General features: G+C 37.8%; 1 pseudogene; it reads right to left on the bottom strand.

Annotated features, from left to right (window-relative positions):
- Positions 1-14,240: 14,240 nt before the first annotated feature.
- On the bottom strand, positions 14,241-15,421 carry LOC138312229 (uncharacterized; annotated as a pseudogene).
- Positions 15,422-19,553: the final 4,132 nt, after the last annotated feature.

The raw sequence follows: 19,553 nt of genomic DNA on the forward strand, positions 1-19,553 counted from the left end.
CTTTGTCTATTTCTTTTTCTCTTAACTCTCTTTCTTTGTCTATTTATTTTTCTCTTAACTCTCTTTCTTTGTCTATTTCTTTTTCTCTTAACTCCTTTTCTATTTCTCTTTCTCTCATTTCATTCTCTATTTGTTTCATTTTCATTTCATGTTCAAGTTCCATTTGTCTAATTTGGATTTCTGAAGTGACTGTTTCCTCTATACTATCTAATGCACTAGAGTCAAATTTGCCATTGTCAACAAAATATCTTATAATTACATTCCTAATTTCAGCTTTCCTCAAATTAGTTTTGATAGTAAGGCCTAAATGTTTACCCAATAACAGTAAATCCTTCTTACTAACTTGCAAAAGAACTTCCAGGGATGGCGCTTTAACAAACTGTTCTACCTGCATAGTAGTCATATTTATCTAGCTGTTGGTTTCAAATGTAAACTCAAAGTTTGTACACACATTTTGAAAATTTCTTAATTAATTTTTCAAAGTTAGATTCCACAAATAAAATATCGATCTCGGACACGAGCCCCCAATTCTGTTACATTAACGAATAATAGAAAGGAGAAACCAGCAGCTAAATTCAAAACACAATTTAATTATATATACAATATTATACAGAGATGGTTTACAATATCTAAAGTAATTGGTGGTGGTACAAGAGTAATACGATGATTTAAAGTGTAACTTATCTGTATGCGAATGTCCTGGTATAATCCTATATCATTATATGTGCTTGTAAAATAAAAACCTATGGATTGAAAGTAGTGTAATTCTCAAAATGATGGTTATTGTTGGTAATAAATAACATATTAAAAGCTCATCTTGATTCGTGAGTATAAAAATACGGCACATATAACTTTAATTGGCTTAAAAGCTATATAAGAAATAGAAATGAATGTGTTGTTTTTAATGGTCAATCATCGGAACGTAGGTATACCAACCCGGGTGTCCCACAGGGCTTTATACTTGGCCCTTTACTGTTTTTGATATATGTTACATTAATGTAGGGATTCTTTCGGGCATCAATTTATTTGCAGACGACACTTCTCTCTGGTCAGAAATTAATAGTCCAGACTGTATTAATAAGTTAAAGAATGATCTTTCTACTCTCTCAAATTGGGCAAAGCGTTGGTTAGTAACTTTTAATGCAACGAAAACAGACCTTGTCATATTCACCAAAAAGCGCACTCTAAACAACCCTGATCTTCAGCTCAATAATATCACTATCAATTACGTCAACACACACAAACATCATGGCATATCATTATCTGGAAACCTAAGCTGGCATGTGCATATATATGATGTTGTAGCAAAGGCTAATAAAATATTAAACGTATTACAGTCATTATCGTACATAATACCACCTTTCGGTCTTGAAAAGCTATATAAATCTATGGTAAGATCTATCCTGGAATATGGTTGTATACTATTTGATAACTGCAATCAGCATGAATCCGACCTTATTGAAAGTGTCCAGCGACGGGCTGCTCTAATCTGTACGGGGTATAAGGTAACAAAATATACAAAGCTTTAACTGAGCTTGGCTGGGAGCTACTAAGTGATAGAAGGAAGTATTTTAGACTTAAAATGTCATTTAAAATTAAACATGTGTTACATTAACGAATAATAGAAAGGAGAAACCAGCAGCTAAATTCAAAACACAATTTAATTATATATACAATATTATACAGAGATGGTTTACAATATCTAAAGTAATTGGTGGTGGTACAAGAGTAATACGATGATTTAAAGTGTAACTTATCTGTATGCGAATGTCCTGGTATAATCCTTGATCCTTCCAGGTTTCAAATTCACAATAATTCACAAATCCACAAGGAAATTGAATGTCCACCGATGATTTGTAAAGTTCCAGGCAATATGAATAAATCCACACAAAGTGTTGTAATAATCCACAGATAAAGTCACAATAGCTCTCCCAATAGAATCTTATATGGCGCTGTACAATTCTTGATATGTCTTATTACAGGTCTGATTAGCCTTGGGCAGCTGGAGTATATATAGCTTAACCCTAATTCAAGAATATTGGATAACCTTATACTTCTAGAAATATCTAACTAAAAGCAGCAAACAAATAAACACACATAACTTTCTGGAAATAGATCATTCTAGATCTCTACTTAAAATCAACATGTTTACAAACATATTTGTTTATACATGATTATATTCTAGAAAGTTCTATAACCTAGACTAATGATATGACCTTTATAGGATGTATTGATAAAAAAAGCTATAGGAGTTATCTCCCTTATCTCATAACTACATGTATTTAGTGTCATACATAACACATGATCTCGCTCCTCCATATATAAAGTCGCTCCGTCCACTCCTTATACATCGCACTCCAAGCTACAATTTCAGAAATTCTAATACTCTACCTCCAGCTCCTTTCAAAAACATTCTATCACCAATCTTACTATTAAAAAACTATTAAAAGACTGGAACAATCTTCCCGAACACATAAGGAATAAACCAACTCTTAACTCTTTTTCACAAGCACTATCAAAACTAAATCCACTAAATACGCATGGAAAAGGTAAAATCAATCATTGTAAATTAAGAATGGGCCTCAGTGCCCTGAACAAACATAGATTTTCTTACAAATAAATACAGTAAATGTATTGTGATTTCTGTGTGGACTCTCCTGAGGATGAAAAACACTTCTATTTATTATGTCCTAGATTTATAATCCCACGTACAAAATTATTTCAAAATACCTGTAAAGAGCTGGCTCCGTGACTGGTTCGCCCGTTGTCTTGGTGTCTTCGGCGGCATGCTTCAGTGATATAGCACTATAAAACGGGCAACAGTTCCACTATACAAGAAAGCACTAAATGAATATACCGCAGTCTCCTAAAACACGCACCTCGAACAACATACACGCAACACAGCATACATGGGAGGCCGTCCTTACATGACCATAGCTGTTAATGTTACATTAATTAATCAAACAAACAAACCCACCCTGATCTTATCATTTATCTCATACCTGATATCTTTGTCAAAATTTTATTACATGGCTCTGAAGAATTTACCGATTCGTCAAACAAAATTTTTTTTTGATTCCGTTTTCGAATATATCATCGACTCCAAAAGATTCTAGATAATTATTTCTTTACACTCCAACCTCCCTCCCCATCGCTCTCTCCCCCTCCTTCGCCTGTCTCTTCTCTCTCGATTTCATTATCCCTCTCCCCTCTCTCTCTTTTTGTCATGGAATGTTTGTATGCGTTAATCTAATGTATTGTTATGTATATATTGTATAGTCATATGTGTCGAGGAGAGCATCTAGTAGCCCTAGGGCTGTGTGCAATCCTCGTTAAAGAAAGAAAGAATTAAAACACTGAAGCATGCCGCCGAAGACACCAAGCAACACATCCGGTCACATTATACAGACAACAGACGAACCAGTCGTCTCATTCTACTCATACTGTAGATGAAGTTCTGTATAAATATACATTTTTGTACATGTATTATCTTAATAAAATATTATGATTGTCTGGATATGCACATTACATAAAATTGCAGAACACACTCAATCCCAAAAATGCTAATTACTTTGTATTTGATTAGGCAGTCAATGTAATCCTGATCCCCTGCTGGAAGAAAACCGAAAATTAAAGGTACAGGTCCATGACTTAAAAGATGTCGCCAAAAGCAGATGCAGTGTCAATTTAATTCAAGGGAATAATGGGTTGACACGGTTTTACACTGGTCTCCCAACTTTTGCAGTTTTTTCTTGTTTTATAAGCAAGGATAAAATATTACTTGTTCTTATTCAAATCAGTCGTATTTACCACAGTTTCTAACCATCAGTACCAGTATATAACATCATGTTATTAACTTTCTTTACAATCAACGCCAATCCATGTCTAGTTTTTCTACACTAACTCTTGATTTTCCCCCATCAAGCACAACATTAAATGCTTACACAGTACATTCATGATCTGTAGCGGTTAAAGTAAGTGAGCTGCATGTACGGGATATTGGTTTATTTGTTTGATTAATTAACGTCATATTAACACTTATTTATCACCTATTTAAGTAGATTCGAGCACGTTAAAATTGCAATGAGAAATTACAAAGTTGAATTTCTTATTATTCAGCGCATGTGTAATTGGGATTCCATAATTAAAGTGATGCTTGTTTAAACGTATGAAAGCCAATCTTATTGTAGACTAGGATGCTACATTTAATAGTTCTTCAGAGCCCCCTGCTGTTAAGACTAATAAGACCAGCTTCTGAAATCTTTTGGCCTAGGTGAGATGATAAAAATGGATGTCGTCAACAATGGCTTCCATTTATGGTACTGAAAGATATAAAAAGTAAAATAATCAATTATCGAGTTAATCGTTATAATATTTTTTTCACGGGTGCTATATTTGTTTGTTTGATTAATTAACGTCCTTTTAACAGCTATGGTCATGTAAGGAAGGCCTCCCATGTATGCGATGTGTTGCATGTATGCTGTGCGAGGTGCGTGTTTTAGGAGACTGCGGTATATTCATGGTTTATTTGTTTGTTTGTTTGATTAATTAACGTCCTATTAACAGCTATGGTCATGTAAGGACGGCCTCCCATGTATGCTGTGTGTTGCGTGTATGTTGTGCGAGGTGCGTGTTTTGGGAGACTGCGGTATATTCACGTAGTGTCTTCTTGTATAGTGGAACTGTTGCCCTTTTTATAGTGCTATATCACTGAAGCAACAGGGGCAGCAGGTACAATTCTCTGAGCGTCAAGCGGGAGTAGAAACTACTACTTTTTTGGACTTTGGTGTGTCTCGGCCAGGGGACAGAACACCGAGCCTTCCTCACAGAGGCGAACGCTCAACTCAATGCCAGAAGTGAGGCGATGCCAAGGGAGGCATCAGGAAAGATAAATTCAGTTAGGAAGAAGAGAAAAGATAAGATCCTAAATTTAGTCGCCTTTTATAAAAGTGGTAGTTTCTGCTCCTGCTTAGCGTTCAGCATACAGGGAGCGCTCCACTCAAGGCCAAACCTGAGCTAGTGTCAAGGGAGACGTTAGGACGAATAAAGTAATATAGGAAGAAAAACAAGATAAGATCCTAAATTTAGTCGCCTCTTAAGATCATGCAAAAGGGGCAGCAGGTACAATGCTAACGCCCTACCTACAGGCATATATTGCTTATAACTAGTGTAACAATTTATTCTACATGGTATGTCAAGTTTGGGCGGATCTTTGATCAACATCCTTCTTTTTTCACCAAAAACATTTTATGAAGACTCTGCATTTAAGTACCTTGATTTTAATTGTTTTATTAATCCCCATATGGATTACTGTGCCACAGTTTGTTTGATTAATTAACTCAGCGCTAAGCATGAGCCGAAACAAAAACTTTTACATAGACTTTGGTGTGTCTCGGCCAAGGGATAGAATCCAGAGCCTAACTCACAGGGGCGAGCGCTCGACAAAAGGCCACAGTCCTGGGCAACAGTACAAAGAAGAATGTTAACAAGTGATTTTTTCGATCTTACTAAAATACAGATCCTATCTATCACTGCGTTTGACAAGAGGATCTGACAACATCCCATTAGGGGTCAAGTGCAAGTGACCTTTGGAAATGGCCAATCAAATTGCTGCTACCAGAATGTTGAATGTGACTTAATGTAATCCGACTACATAAGAAATAGCACCTCGCTTTATCTTTTAACAAAGCATCAAAGAATGTATATGGAATAACCTATAGATGTATTTTATATCCTCTTTATATGAGAGATATCTTTCATGAATGAATATAGATATTTCTTTACATTGTATATTTTATATTTATCTTAACCATGTGGAAGACGAGCTACTAAGCTCAATGTATAATCATATTTAAATAAAGTATGTTGTTTAATATGTACACCAGATCTATATGATACCCCTTACGGAAGTTGCCACTTCTAGGACCACGTCTAGCACCCAAATGTATCACTAATATGTTCACAACATCGTATGTTAAGAAATGCAACCGTTTTTAATTCAATAAAGACAATTATTTAGCCAAGAATCAAATACCACGGCTTGAATGTACACCAGATATATATATGATATCTCTAACGGAAGTTACCTGGAAAACAACTTCCAGGACCACCTATATCATATCAGGGATATGTTCACGACATACTCAGGTATGTAAGTAGTTGTTATTCAATAAAGACACCAATTCAGCTTAATTGAAATATCATTGGATGAATGCAATGTTTTTTATCAAAAGATACAATTTTTTTACTGATTTTCAATAGATATTTCTTCAAAATGCGTGACCACGGTGGGACCCAGTTTGTTTTTGTTTGTTTGTTTAATTAACAGGTATAATGTTACCGGGTGGGGTGTGTTGCTTGGTGTCTTCGGCGGCATACTTCAGTGATATAGCACTATAAAAAGGGCAACAGTTCCACTATACAAGAAGACACAACATGAATATACCGCAGTCTCCCAAAAACACGCACCCCGCACAACATACATCGCAACACACCGCATACATGGGAGGCCGTCCTTACATGACCATAGCTGTTAATAGGACGTAAATTAATCAAACAAACAAACAAACAGTATAATGTGACCGGGTGGTGTGTGTTGTTTGGTGTCTTCGGCGGCATGCTTCAGTGATATAGCACTATAAAAAGGGCAAAAGTTCCACTATACAAGAAGACACAACATGAATATACCGCAGTCTCCCGAAACACGCACCTCGCACAACATACACGCAACACACCGCATACATGAGAGGCCGTCCTTACATGAACGTAGCTGTTAATAGGATGTTATTTAATCAAACAATCAAACAAAAGGCTGAGATGACGACATACTGATTTTATAGAAAAAATGTCCCAAAATGAATTTTGAATATGGAAGAGATTACCTTTTAGTATATTGAATTATAAGGATTAATTTGAATAGATTTTCAGGTCACCTGAGACGAAGTCTCAAGTGACCTATTCTAATCGCCTGTCATCCGTCGTGCGTCGTGCGTCGTACGTCGTATGTCCGTAAACAATTTTACATTTTCGACTTCTTCTCCAAAACTGCAGAAGCAATTTCAATGAAATTTTGCACAAACCTTCTAAGGCATAAGGCCAATCAAAATTGTGAATTATATGGTCCCCACCCCCCAGGGGGCTGTGGGAGGGGCCAAAAGGGGTAAAATTGAGTAAAATTTCAAAAATCTTCTTCTCTACTCACAGATGTGGTAGAATTAAATACTCTTCATAGATAGAAAGGTCTTAAGGTCCTTTACAAAAATTGTGAATTATATGACCCTGGGGTCTCACGTTTCCCCCTGGGGAGGGGGTTAAGTTTACGATACTTTATATTGAGAAAACACATTTTTGCGCATTATTTGGTCATTTGTAATAGGAAATGAGTCAAATGTTGTCAGAATTATCAGTATGAGAAGCCATTTAATCCTATTAACAATTTTTCTATGACTGACCCCAAGGGGCCTTAGGGGCGGGGTCAAAAGGGGTCAAAAAGGCTAAAACTTTAAAAATCTTCTTCTGAAATTCTGGAAATGGTAAAATCAAATACTTTTCATAAATAGAAAGGTCTAAAGGTCCTTTACAACAATTGTGAATTATATGACCCTGGGTTCTCGCGTTTCCCCCTGGGGAGGGGGTCAAGTTTACTATAGTTTATATAGGGAAAACACATTTATGGGCATGTTTTGCTCAATTTTCATTGGAAACGAGTCAAACTTTGTTAGAATTATTAGCCTGAGATAGCATTTTAATATCATATCCACATTGGTCCTGGCCGACCCCCTGGGGGCAGAGGGGCGGGGCTAAAAAAGGGTCAAATAGGCTAAAACTTCAAAAATCTTCTTCTGAAATTCTGGAAATGGTAGAAAACAAATACTTTTCATAAATAGAAAGGTCTTTAGGTCCTTTACAATAATTGTGAATTATATGACCCTGGGGTCTCACGTTTCCCCCTGGGGAGGGGGTCAAGTTTACTATAGTTTATATAGGAAAAACACATTAATGAGCATTTTTTTGCTCAATTTTCATAGGAAATGAGTCAAACTTGGTTAGAATTATTAGCCTGAGATAGCATTTTAATATCATATCCACATTGGTCCTGGCCGACCCCCTGGGGGCAGAGGGACGGGGCTAAAAAAGGGTCAAATAGGCTAAAACTTTAAAAATCTTCTAAAATTCTGGATATAGTAGAATCAAATAATTATAGATGGAAAGGTCTTCAGGGGTTTTATAAGAACTGTGAATTATATGACCTTGGGGTCTCACGTTACCCCCTGTGGGAGGGTCAAGTTTACTTTAGTTTATATAGGAAAAACATATTTGTGAACATTATTTGCCCAATTTTCGTAGGAAATTAGTCAAACTTGATTAGAATTATTAGCCTAAGATATAGCATTTTAACATCCATATCCGTCATCAATGACCCCCTGGGGGACCAGAGGGGCAGGACCAAACAGGGTCAAATTGATTAAAATTTTAAAAAATACCTAAGTTCACAGGTTTGATGGAAGCAAATATTCTTCATAGTCTATAAAGGTCAAATTCATAAACCACTGACCAACTTCAAGGCCCAACATAAAGTGTTTATATGTCTTTAATTTGTTTCATTTATATATTCTAACTCAGGTGACCGTTAAGGCCCATGGGCCTCTTGTTATGTTATGGAGATATAACACAAAAATCTGAGTTTCGCGGTTTCTTAAGAGTACACTCAGATTTTTGTGTTATATCTCCATAACATAAACAAGAGTCCCAAAGGGCCTTAACGGTCATCTGCCTACCTTGACAATAGTAAAATTAATTATATATGGTGTCACTTTGTCAGGATCATTTTCGATTTCTTTGATCTTCGTTCTTTTTTTTTCGGGACCATTTCAAGGTGGCGGCCATCTTGGATTTCAGATCGACTCGAAAAATAACAATACTTTGACTGGAACATGTCAGAATCATTTCATGCAAGTTTCAGCCAAATCGCACCGGTAGAACTTTAGAAGAAGTTCAAAATGTGTTTTCAAGATGACGGCTGAGGTGGCCATCTTGAATTTGGAATCGACCCGAAAAATAACAAAACTTTGTCTGAACCATGTCAGAATCATTTGATGCAAATTTCAGCCAAATCGCACTGGTAGAAATTGAGAAGGTCAAAATGTGTTTTCAAGATGGCGGCTGAGGCGGCCATCTTGGATTTCGAATCGACCCAAAAAATAACAAAAATTTGTCAAGACTATTTCAGGATAATTTCATGCAAGTTTCAGCCAAATCGCACCGGTAGAACTTTAGAAGAAGTTCAATTTGTTTGTTTGTTTGTTTGATTAATTAACGTCCTATTAACAGCTATGGTCATGTAAGGACGGCCTCCCATGTATGCGGTGTGTTGCGTGTATGTTATTTGAGGTGCGTGTTTTGGGAGACTGCGGTATATTCGTGTTATGTCTTCTTGTATAGTGGAACTTTTGCCCTTTTTATAGTGCTATATCACTGAAGCATGCCGCCGAATGTGTTTTCAAGATGGCGGCTGTTTTGGCCATTTTGGATTTTGGATCGACCCGAAAAATAACAACACTTTGTCGGGACTATGTCAGGATCATTTCATGCAAGCTTCAGCCAAATCGCACCGGTAGAACTTGAGAAGAAGTTCAAAATGTGTTTTCAAGATGGCGGCTGTGACGGCCATCTTGGATTTCTGATCGACCCGAAAAATAACAAAACTTTTTTGGACCATGTCAGAATCATTGTATGCAAATTTCAGGCAAATCGCACCGGTAGAAATTGAGAAGTTCAAAATGTGATTTCAAGATGGGGGGTTGAGGCGGCCATCTTGGATTTCGAATCGACCCGAAAAAAAAAAAAAAAAAAAACTTTGTCAAGACCATGTTAGGATCATTTCATGGAAGTTTCAGCTAAATCGCACCGGTAGAACTTGAGAAGAAGTTCAAAATGTGTTTTCAAGATAGCGGATGTGGCGGCCATCTTGGATTTCGGATCGACCCGAAAAATAACAACACTTTGTCGGGACTATGTCAGGATCATTTCATGCACGTTTCAGCCAAATCGCAACGGTAGAACTTGAGAAGAAGTTCAAAAAGTGTTTTCAAGATGGCGGCTGTGGCTGCCATCTTGGATTTTGGTTCGACCCGAAAATAACCACACTTTTTCTGGAACATGTCAGAATCATTTCATGCAAGTCTCAGCAAAATCCCATGCGTAGAACTTGAGAAGAAGTTCAAAATGTGTTTTCAAGATGGCGGCTATGGCGGCCATCTTGGTTTTCAGATCAACCCCTAAAGTAACAACACTTTGTCGGGACCATGTCAGGATCATTTCGTGCAAGTTTCAGCCAAATCGCACCGGTAGAACTCGAGAAGAAGTTCAAAATGTGTTTTCAAGATGGGGGCTGTGGCGGCCATCTTGAATTTCGGATCGACCCGAAAAATAACAAGGACATAGTCATTTAGATCCCCCGCCAATGGAGATATCAAAGCTGAAGTAAGTTTGATTGTGGAGACTTATGTGTATGAAAAAACCCAGGAAAAAGGAAGTTGAGCTAAAGAAAGATGGAGTATAATTAGAGTAGATCGGGGCTGCACTTGTTGAATCAGGTATACAGCCTTGACATTTATATTAGACTATATACACAAAGATGGGTGGAGTTTTGCAAAGTAACATGTACCATTTACCATGATATTTTCAGCAATGTTTCCATGGTAACGGATGACCTAAAAATATATTCAAAGTTAATCCTTAAATAAAATACATACACAAACATAACGTAACATATATGAACTCGCATACTGATCCACATACAGTGGATGGACAATGTTAATTAAATCGATATTTTGTGTTACTTGTTCAAAATTTCAATGTTTAGTCACTAATGTTGTTCCTAGTCAACATCTTCCGTTGGCTTGGTCCTCATACTTGTCTTTATCTCGGATATGGATCTGTTGTTGCACCGGTTCAGCACTTAGTATATTGAAAATGGTAATAAATACAATTGAATTTATGATTTTTTGGTGAGAGACATAAATTCTGCTGAAAACGGCAGATATAATTACAATGCCTCGTTGAAATATCAATAATTGTAAAGTATTTCCATCTCCTACCAAGATATATGAATTTACATCCTACAGACTATGTTGAAGTTAGGGCAAAAATATGAAAAGTATATATAATACATAATTAGGCTACTTTCAACTGATTGGTTTGTTTGTTTGTTTGATTAATTAACGTCCTATTAACAGCTATGGTCATGTAAGTGTAACGTTTCGGTTTCTAACTTTATAACCTGTTACAAAACTTTGGATCCGTTTTGTACCAACTGTACCTCAGCACTTCAGAACAAAGAATTTGAATAAAGTTCAACATTTTAATTTGTGTTCTATTATTCTTTTAACTTTCCAATATTTACATCACACATATATATATAGTATAATGAAATCTCACAGCATTTATATACACACTTTTACTTGGCGAAGATTCCCAGCATTCCACCTTATAATTAGGAGTATTAACTTAAGTTTCAGATTTGGAACCATTCTGTGTTCCGAATCTGGAACTGGTTCCGAAATTGGAATTGAAATGTTTATATTATTTTTGACATTACTTCAAATCTGGATTAAATATCCATTGTGAAGGATTGACCAACAATCACCAATTTTCCGAAATCTGCCATAATAGGTCTAGATATAGAATCTAATGGTGATGTCGTCTGCGAGAGAATGGTAACGATGCTGAGAATTTCTGCCTTTTATACCCTTATCGAACGCAACCTCGCGCACAAGGTATCTTTAAAATTCCTGCACTTTATACGTCACTTCCAGTTTGTGAACTATAGAAAAAACGTGTTTACCGGAGGAATAAAGCATTATAACATGTCTATAAAGACTTAACTACTTAAAAGGTATGATTATATGGTAAAATAAGATACTTTTACAATTAACTATCATAAACTTACAAGCTCATGCTTACTCATAACGATAAATATACTGTAGCTATTTCATTCTAACACTCAAATCATATGAATCGCCATTTTTACCGCCAATTATTTCAAACTACATAGGTAATATCGAGACCTAAAATGAGGTAAGTTACATAAGGACGGCCTCCCATGTATGCGGTGTGTTGCATGTATGCTGGTGCTTGGTGTGTCTCGGCCAGGGGACAGAACCCAGAGCCTTCCTCACAGGGGCGAACGCTCAACTCAAGGCCAAACGTGAGGCGGTGCCAAGAGAGGCATTAGGAAAGATAAAGTCAGTTAGAAAGAAGAGAAAAGATAAGATCCTAAATTTAGTCGCCTTTTACGATCATGCAATAGGGGCAGCAGGTACAATTCTAACGCTTTGTTTGTTTGTTTCTTTAATTAACGTCCTATTAACAGCTATGGTCATGTAAGGACGGCCTCCCATGTATGCGGTGTTTCGCGTGTATGTCGTGCGAGGTGCGTGTTTTGGGAGGCTGCGGTATATTCATGTTGTGTCTTCTTGTATAGTGGAACTGTTGCCCTTTTTATAGTGCTATATCACTGAAGCATGCCGCCGAAGACACCAAGCAACACACCCCACCAGGTCACATTATACTGACAACTTCCGAGAAAGAGAATCAGCCTGAACATTCTCAATTTTTGGTTTGTTTATTTTTACGTCCTATTAACAGCCAGGGTCATGTAAGGACGTGCCAGGTTTGTTGGTGGAGGAAAGCCGGAGTACCCGGAGAAAAACCACCGACCAGCGGTCAGTACCTGGCAACTGCCCCACATGGGATTCGAACCCGCTTCCCAGAGGTGGAGGGCTTGTGGTAATATGTCAGGACATCTTAACCACTCGGCCCCTAACATTCTCAACACCAGGTAAATACTTTGCGGAGGCAAAGATGTCACGCCTATGACACCACAACCAGATGTCTTTAGCTAATAGTTCAGTTTACCTACTGTACCACCCATTTTGTTAATGTAAGCCACTGCAGTAGTATTATCGCTCTGAACCATAATATGAATGGACGACCACTCTTTACAGAAAGCATGCAGAGATAATTGAATAGCTTTCAACTCAAGATAATTGATGTGTTCTGTAGTTTCCTGTAAGGACCAATAACCATTTACCTCCCTGGTGCCTAGCACAGCTCCCAACCCCTCCAGTGAGGAATCGGTGGTCAAAATATAATCAGGGTTAGGTTGCCTTATTAGTTTACCATTGGACTTGACTAGATTCTGCTGCCACCAAGTAACCTCTGCAATGCTTTCTGAACTAAGGGCCACAACACCATCATATTTATCTACAGAATTAGCAAGACCACTTACCTTGTCTGCCTCTAAGAGGTCCCAAAGGAATGGCATTAAATGATGAGGTAATAAATTCAATGAGAGAGGCGAGCAGCCTTATAGAAACATTATCAATTGATAGCACCTGTTGACACCTCCCTAAAATTTTGTCAACTTTGTCTTCTGGTAAAAACACTTTGAATTGGATTGAATAAATGATATAACCCAAATGACAAATGGCTTGTGTGGGTACTGTAATAGACTTCTTTATATTGACCTAAAAGCCCAGACTAATGAGCAAATCAATTAAAACTCTAGTGTCCATACCACATTTCTCTTTCTCAGTGGCCCTCGTTAGTGAATCATCAATATAGTAAAAAACTGATATTGCTCTACTACGAAGGTAACTATACACTGGTTTCAAAATTTTTGCAAACACTCTCGGGGCACATGCCAAACCAAAAGGAAGAGCATGAAACTCGTATAACGAGCCACGCCACTCAAACCTTAATAATTTCCAAAATTTGTCAGCAATAGGGATACTAAAATAGGCATTAGTCAAATCCACTGTGGTGAAATAATCAAATCTTTGAACTGCCTGCAAGACTATGTCCAGTGTTTCTCGTTTAAAATGCTCGTATGCCACATAATCATTTAGACCTCGTAAATTAATGACCGGGCGAACCTTACCATTTTTTCTTCTTAACCAAGAAAATATTGGACAAAAATTCACCATTCTCATATTCATATGCAATTATTGCCCCTTTATTAATCTAACCAGAAACCTCACTGTCTATCAATAATTGTTCTGTCTCAGAAAAAGAAATGGATTTGGGCACAAAAGTTTGAACTGGCCATTTATCGCCAACAAGCTTTATGTGGTAACCCTGAACTGCGTTCAGAACCCACTCATCAGATGTAATACCTCGCCATTTTTCAATGAATTCGGCAATTCTACCCGAAGGGCCTGTATCACTCACCTTTAGCGCTACTGATTGACTGTATTGGCCGCCCCCCTGGTTGGCATCGTTGCTGGGGTTGCCTTGAACTGTTTTCTCCCGCTTCTGTGAAACCTGGAGTTCCCTCTGTGAGACTGGGACCCTCTGTAACCTCCTCGCCCCCACGGGGCATGCCAGTTTTTTAAGGATGAACGGCCACCACGATACCCAGAATTATATCTACCGCCAAAAAAGCTCGACGTCTCCTCTTAGTGCAACAATTCAAGTCGTCTAACTCTTTAATCCTTTTCTCCACATTATCACCAAACAGTTCCATAGTGATGGTAGTATCAGCATTACACAGTGGCTACAGGTGTTTATAAGGCAAGGACGGACGAACAAACCACCTCCTTTTCACCGACAACTCATAGTGAACATTACATAAAAGACTCAGTCCATCTGACAACATCTTCTTAATCTTTTTTGAGTCAACATCGATATCTGACCCCTTCTTTACATACTTCTGAAGTTTAGAGACTAAAGTCAGAAAAGGGACCATAGCATGACCTAAGAGTCTTTGAAAATCTTGTAAAGCTCTATCACAAGTCTGGGCGTTGGCCCCAATAAAATTCCACACCGAGTGGTTGGTATGTGGAGGCAACAGTGCCTCAATATTTTCCGGAATTTTGTATAGTTCGTTCAACTTACTCACGTCCGCCCTAGTCCTGACAGCGGTAGTAATGCTTTCCGCTACTTCCGACGAAAGAGCTGGTCCTAACTTGAATTTTTCATAGATATCGGCTAATTGAAAGACCTCGTCTTCCTCGGCCACTTAATAAATCAACATCTTCCTTTGACTCCTTATTAAACAAAGATAAATTGTCAAAGTTTCTACTCTGGAGGCCGCCATGTCAGATCTAGTAAACGTCTCGCACATTCTTGTCCGAACTTTTCCGAGCTACAACTTTCGTCAACTGCTATAGCAGACAACACCGAGTCTAGTTTCTTATCACTAGCCTTTCTCTTTTTTCTCAGAACATTCTCCGACTGCGTCGATTTCACTTTCAGTTTCATAACCCTTTTTGACTGAAGCCGAGTCTTGGGCCCAGTCCGGTGAAGTTGCAGTTTTGCTGCAAAAGGTGACGTTAGCCCCAACATTAATGCCGGGCCCCTCAAGCTCCAGCTTATTATCAGACCCTAACCATAGGGCGTCGCCTGACACGTCAGACATGACAAGTAACGGTCTAAACTGTATAACACAAAGCCCACATGGCTTGTCACACAATCGACCAAATCCCGAAAAAATAGAAAACAAAAAATACAAACGTGTCATGCCATAACAACGCGGTTTCGGTAACAAAATACAGAAAAAAGGCCCATGTGCTTCAAAAAATTCACTATAGTGGCTACGAACTTGTTTGAAAATGGGTAGTACCCTCGTGTGTTCGAAACGAAAAGATGCTTTCGTCGTGCGTGAGCGTGCTTATGTAGGCTAGCTTATTTGCATATTTTAATCTTCAAATCGAGGTTGTTGTGCATTGAAACGGAAATGCTACCTTACCCCCGAAAGCCGGAAGGCTACGGAAAAGAATTCTGGTTTGAAAAAAAAACGATTCTACAATTAACCAATTATTAAAGATTACTCACAAAATTTACAAATCATTGATGACGGAAAAGATATATGTTCCCTCTTTTTAGACGTTTCCAAAGCATGTGATAAGGTATGGTATGAAGCTCTTATATATAAATTAGAAAATATTGGTATTAAAGGAAATCTACTTAAAGTTATATGTGCCGTTACTGGACAAAAATTTTGACATGTTATTTTTTCTTTATTAATATATTGATAACCACAAGGTTTGATGCATTAAGCTGTGAAAGTCATTCAAATGACTTCAGATGCCTAATAAATATTAGCTACAACACATACATTATATACTGTAAAGTTGTTGTATTTTATGCGTTATGTATGTTTAGATGGAAACATACCTGCAGATATCACTTTACAATTACTAATAACACTGTAAAAATGTAGACGTCAGTTTGGCTTCATGTTATGACTATGTACTCATTATATGTGCTTGTAAAATAAAAACCTATGGATTGATAGTAGTGTAATTCTCAAAATGATGGTTTCTGTTGGTAATAAATAACATATTAAAAGCTCATCTTGATTCGTGAGTATAAAAAATACGGCACATATAACTTTAATTGGCTTAAAAGCTATCTAAGAAATAGAAATGAATTTGTTGTTTTTAATGGTCAATCATCAGAACGTAGGTATACCAACCCGGGTGTCCCACAGGGCTTTATACTTGGCCCTTTACTGTTTTTTATATATGTTACATTAATGTAGGGATTCTTTCGGGCATCAATTTATTTGCAGACGACACTTCTCTCTGGTCAGAAATTAATAGTCCAGACTGTATTAATAAGTTAAAGAATGATCTTTCTACTCTCTCAAATTGGGCAAAGCGTTGGTTAGTAACTTTTAATGCAACGAAAACAGACCTTGTCATATTCACCAAAAAGCGCACTCTAAACAACCCTGATCTTCAGCTCAATAATATCACTATCAATTACGTCAACACACACAAACATCATGGCATATCATTATCTGGAAACCTAAGCTGGCATGTGCATATATCTGATGTTGTAGCAAAGGCTAATAAAATATTAAACGTATTACAGTCATTATCGTACATAATACCACCTTTCGGTCTTGAAAAGCTATATAAATCTATGGTAAGATCTATCCTGGAATATGGTTGTATACTATTTGATAACTGCAATCAGCATGAATCCGACCTTATTGAAAGTGTCCAGCGACGGGCTGCTCTAATCTGTACGGGGTATAAGGTAACAAAATATACAAAGCTTTAACTGAGCTTGGCTAGGAGCTACTAAGTGATAGAAGGAAGTATTTTAGACTTAAAATGTCATTTAAAATTAAACATGATCTCGCTCCTCCATATATAAAGTCGCTCCGTCCACTCCTTATACATCGCACTCCAAGCTACAATTTCAGAAATTCTAATACTCTACCTCCAGCTCCTTTCAAAAACATTCTATCACCAATCTTTCTTTCCAAAAACTATTAAAAGACTGGAACAATCTTCCCGAACACATAAGGAATAAACCCACTCTTAACTCTTTTTCACAAGCACTATCAAAACTAAATCCACTAAATACGCATGGACATGGAAAAGGTAAAATCAATCATTGTAGATTAAGAATGGGCCTCAGTGCCCTGAACAAACATAGATTTTCTTACAAATAAATACAGTAAATGTATTGTGATTTCTGTGTGGACTCTCCTGAGGATGAAAAACACTTCTATTTATTATGTCCTAGATTTATAATCCCACGTAAAAATTATTTCAAAATACTTGTAAAGAGCTGGCTCCGCGACTGGTTTGAGCGTTCGCCCCTGTGAGGAAGGCTCTGGGTTCTGTCCCCTGGCCGAGACACACCAAAGTCTATAAAAGTGGTAGTTTCTGCTCCTGCTTAGCGCTCAGCATACAGGGAGTGGGACGACTGGTTCGCCAGTTTTCAGTATAATGTGACCGGGTGGGGTGTGTTGCTTGGTGTCTTCGGCGGCATGCTTCAGTGATATAGCACTATAAAAAGGGCAACAGTTCCATTATACAAGAAGACACAACATGAATATACCGCAGTCTCCCAAACCACGCACCTCATGCACGCAACACACCGCATACATGGGAGGCCGTCCTTACATGACCATAGCTGTTAATAGGACACGTTAATTAATCAAACAAACAAACAAATCGCCCGTTGTCGGTATAATGTGACAGGGTGGGGTGTGTTGCTTGGTGTCTTCGGCATCATGCTTCAGTGATATAGCACTATAAAACGGGCAACAGTTCCACTATACAAGAAAACACTACATGAATATACCGCAGTCTCCTAAAACACGCACCTCGAACAACATACACGCAACACAGCATACATGGGAGGCCGTCCTCACATGACCATAGCTGTTAATATAACATTAATTAATCAAACAAACAAACCCACCCTGATCTTATCATTTATCTCATACCTGATATCTTTGTCAAAATTTTATTACATGGCTCTGAAGAATTAACCGATTCGTCAAACAAAATTATTTTTGATTCCGTTTTCGAATATATCATCGACTCCAAAAGATTCTAGATAATTAATTCTTTACACTCCAACCCCCCTCCCCTCTGCATCGCTCTCTCCCCCTCCTTCGCCTGTCTCTTCTCTCTCGATTTCTTTATCCCTCTCTCTCTTTTTGTCATGGAATGTTTGTATGCAATAATCTAATGTATTGTTATGTATATATTGTATTGTCATATGTGTCGAGGAGAGCATCTAGTAGTCCTAGGGCTGTGTGCAATCCTCGTTAAAGAAAGAAAGAATTAAAACACTGAAGCATGCCGCCGAAGACACCAAGCAACACATCCGGTCACATTATACAGACAACAGACGAACCAGTCGTCTCATTCTACTCATACTGTAGATGAAGTTCTGGATAAATATACATTTTTGTACATGTATTATCTTAATAAAATATTATGATTGTCTGGATATGCACATTACATAAAATTGCAGAACACGCTCAATTCCAAAAAATGCTAATTACTTTGTATTTGATTAGGCAGTCAATGTAATCCTGATCCCCTGAAAACCGAAAATTAAAGGTACAGGTCCATGACTTAAAAGATGTCGCCAAAAGCAGATGCAGTGTCAATTTAATTCAAGGGAATAATGGGTTGACACGGTTTTACACTGGTCTCCCAACTTTTGCAGTTTTTTCTGGTTTTATAAGCAAGGATAAAATATTATTTGTTCTTATTCAAATCAGTCGTATTTACCACAGGGATTTGTTTGTTTGTTTGTTTGATTTATTAACGTCCTATTAACAGCTTTGGTCATGTAAGGACGGCCTCCCATGTATGCGGTGTGTTGCGTGTATGTTGTGCGAGGTGCGTGTTTTGGGAGACTGTGGTATATTCATGTTGTGTCTTTTTGTATAGTGGAACTGTTGCCCTTTTTATAGTGCTATATAACTGAAGCATGCCGCCGAAGACACCAAGCAACACACCTCACCCGGTCACATTATACTGACAACGGGCGAACCAGTCGTCCCACTCCCTGTATGCTGAGCGCTAAGCAGGAGCAGAAACTACCATTTTTATAGACTTTGGTGTGTCGCGGCCAGGGGACAGAACCCAGAGCTTTCCTCACAGGGGCGAACGCTCAACTCAAGGCCAAACGTCAGGCGGTGCCAAGGGAGGCATTAGGAAATATAAAGTCAGTTAGGAAGAAGAGAAAAGGTAATATCCTAAATTTTTACGGTCATGCAATAGGGGCAG

The sequence above is a fragment of the Argopecten irradians genome, unplaced genomic scaffold (genome assembly GCF_041381155.1).
Source record: "Argopecten irradians isolate NY unplaced genomic scaffold, Ai_NY scaffold_0256, whole genome shotgun sequence".
NCBI classification, from domain to species: Eukaryota; Metazoa; Mollusca; class Bivalvia; order Pectinida; family Pectinidae; genus Argopecten; species Argopecten irradians.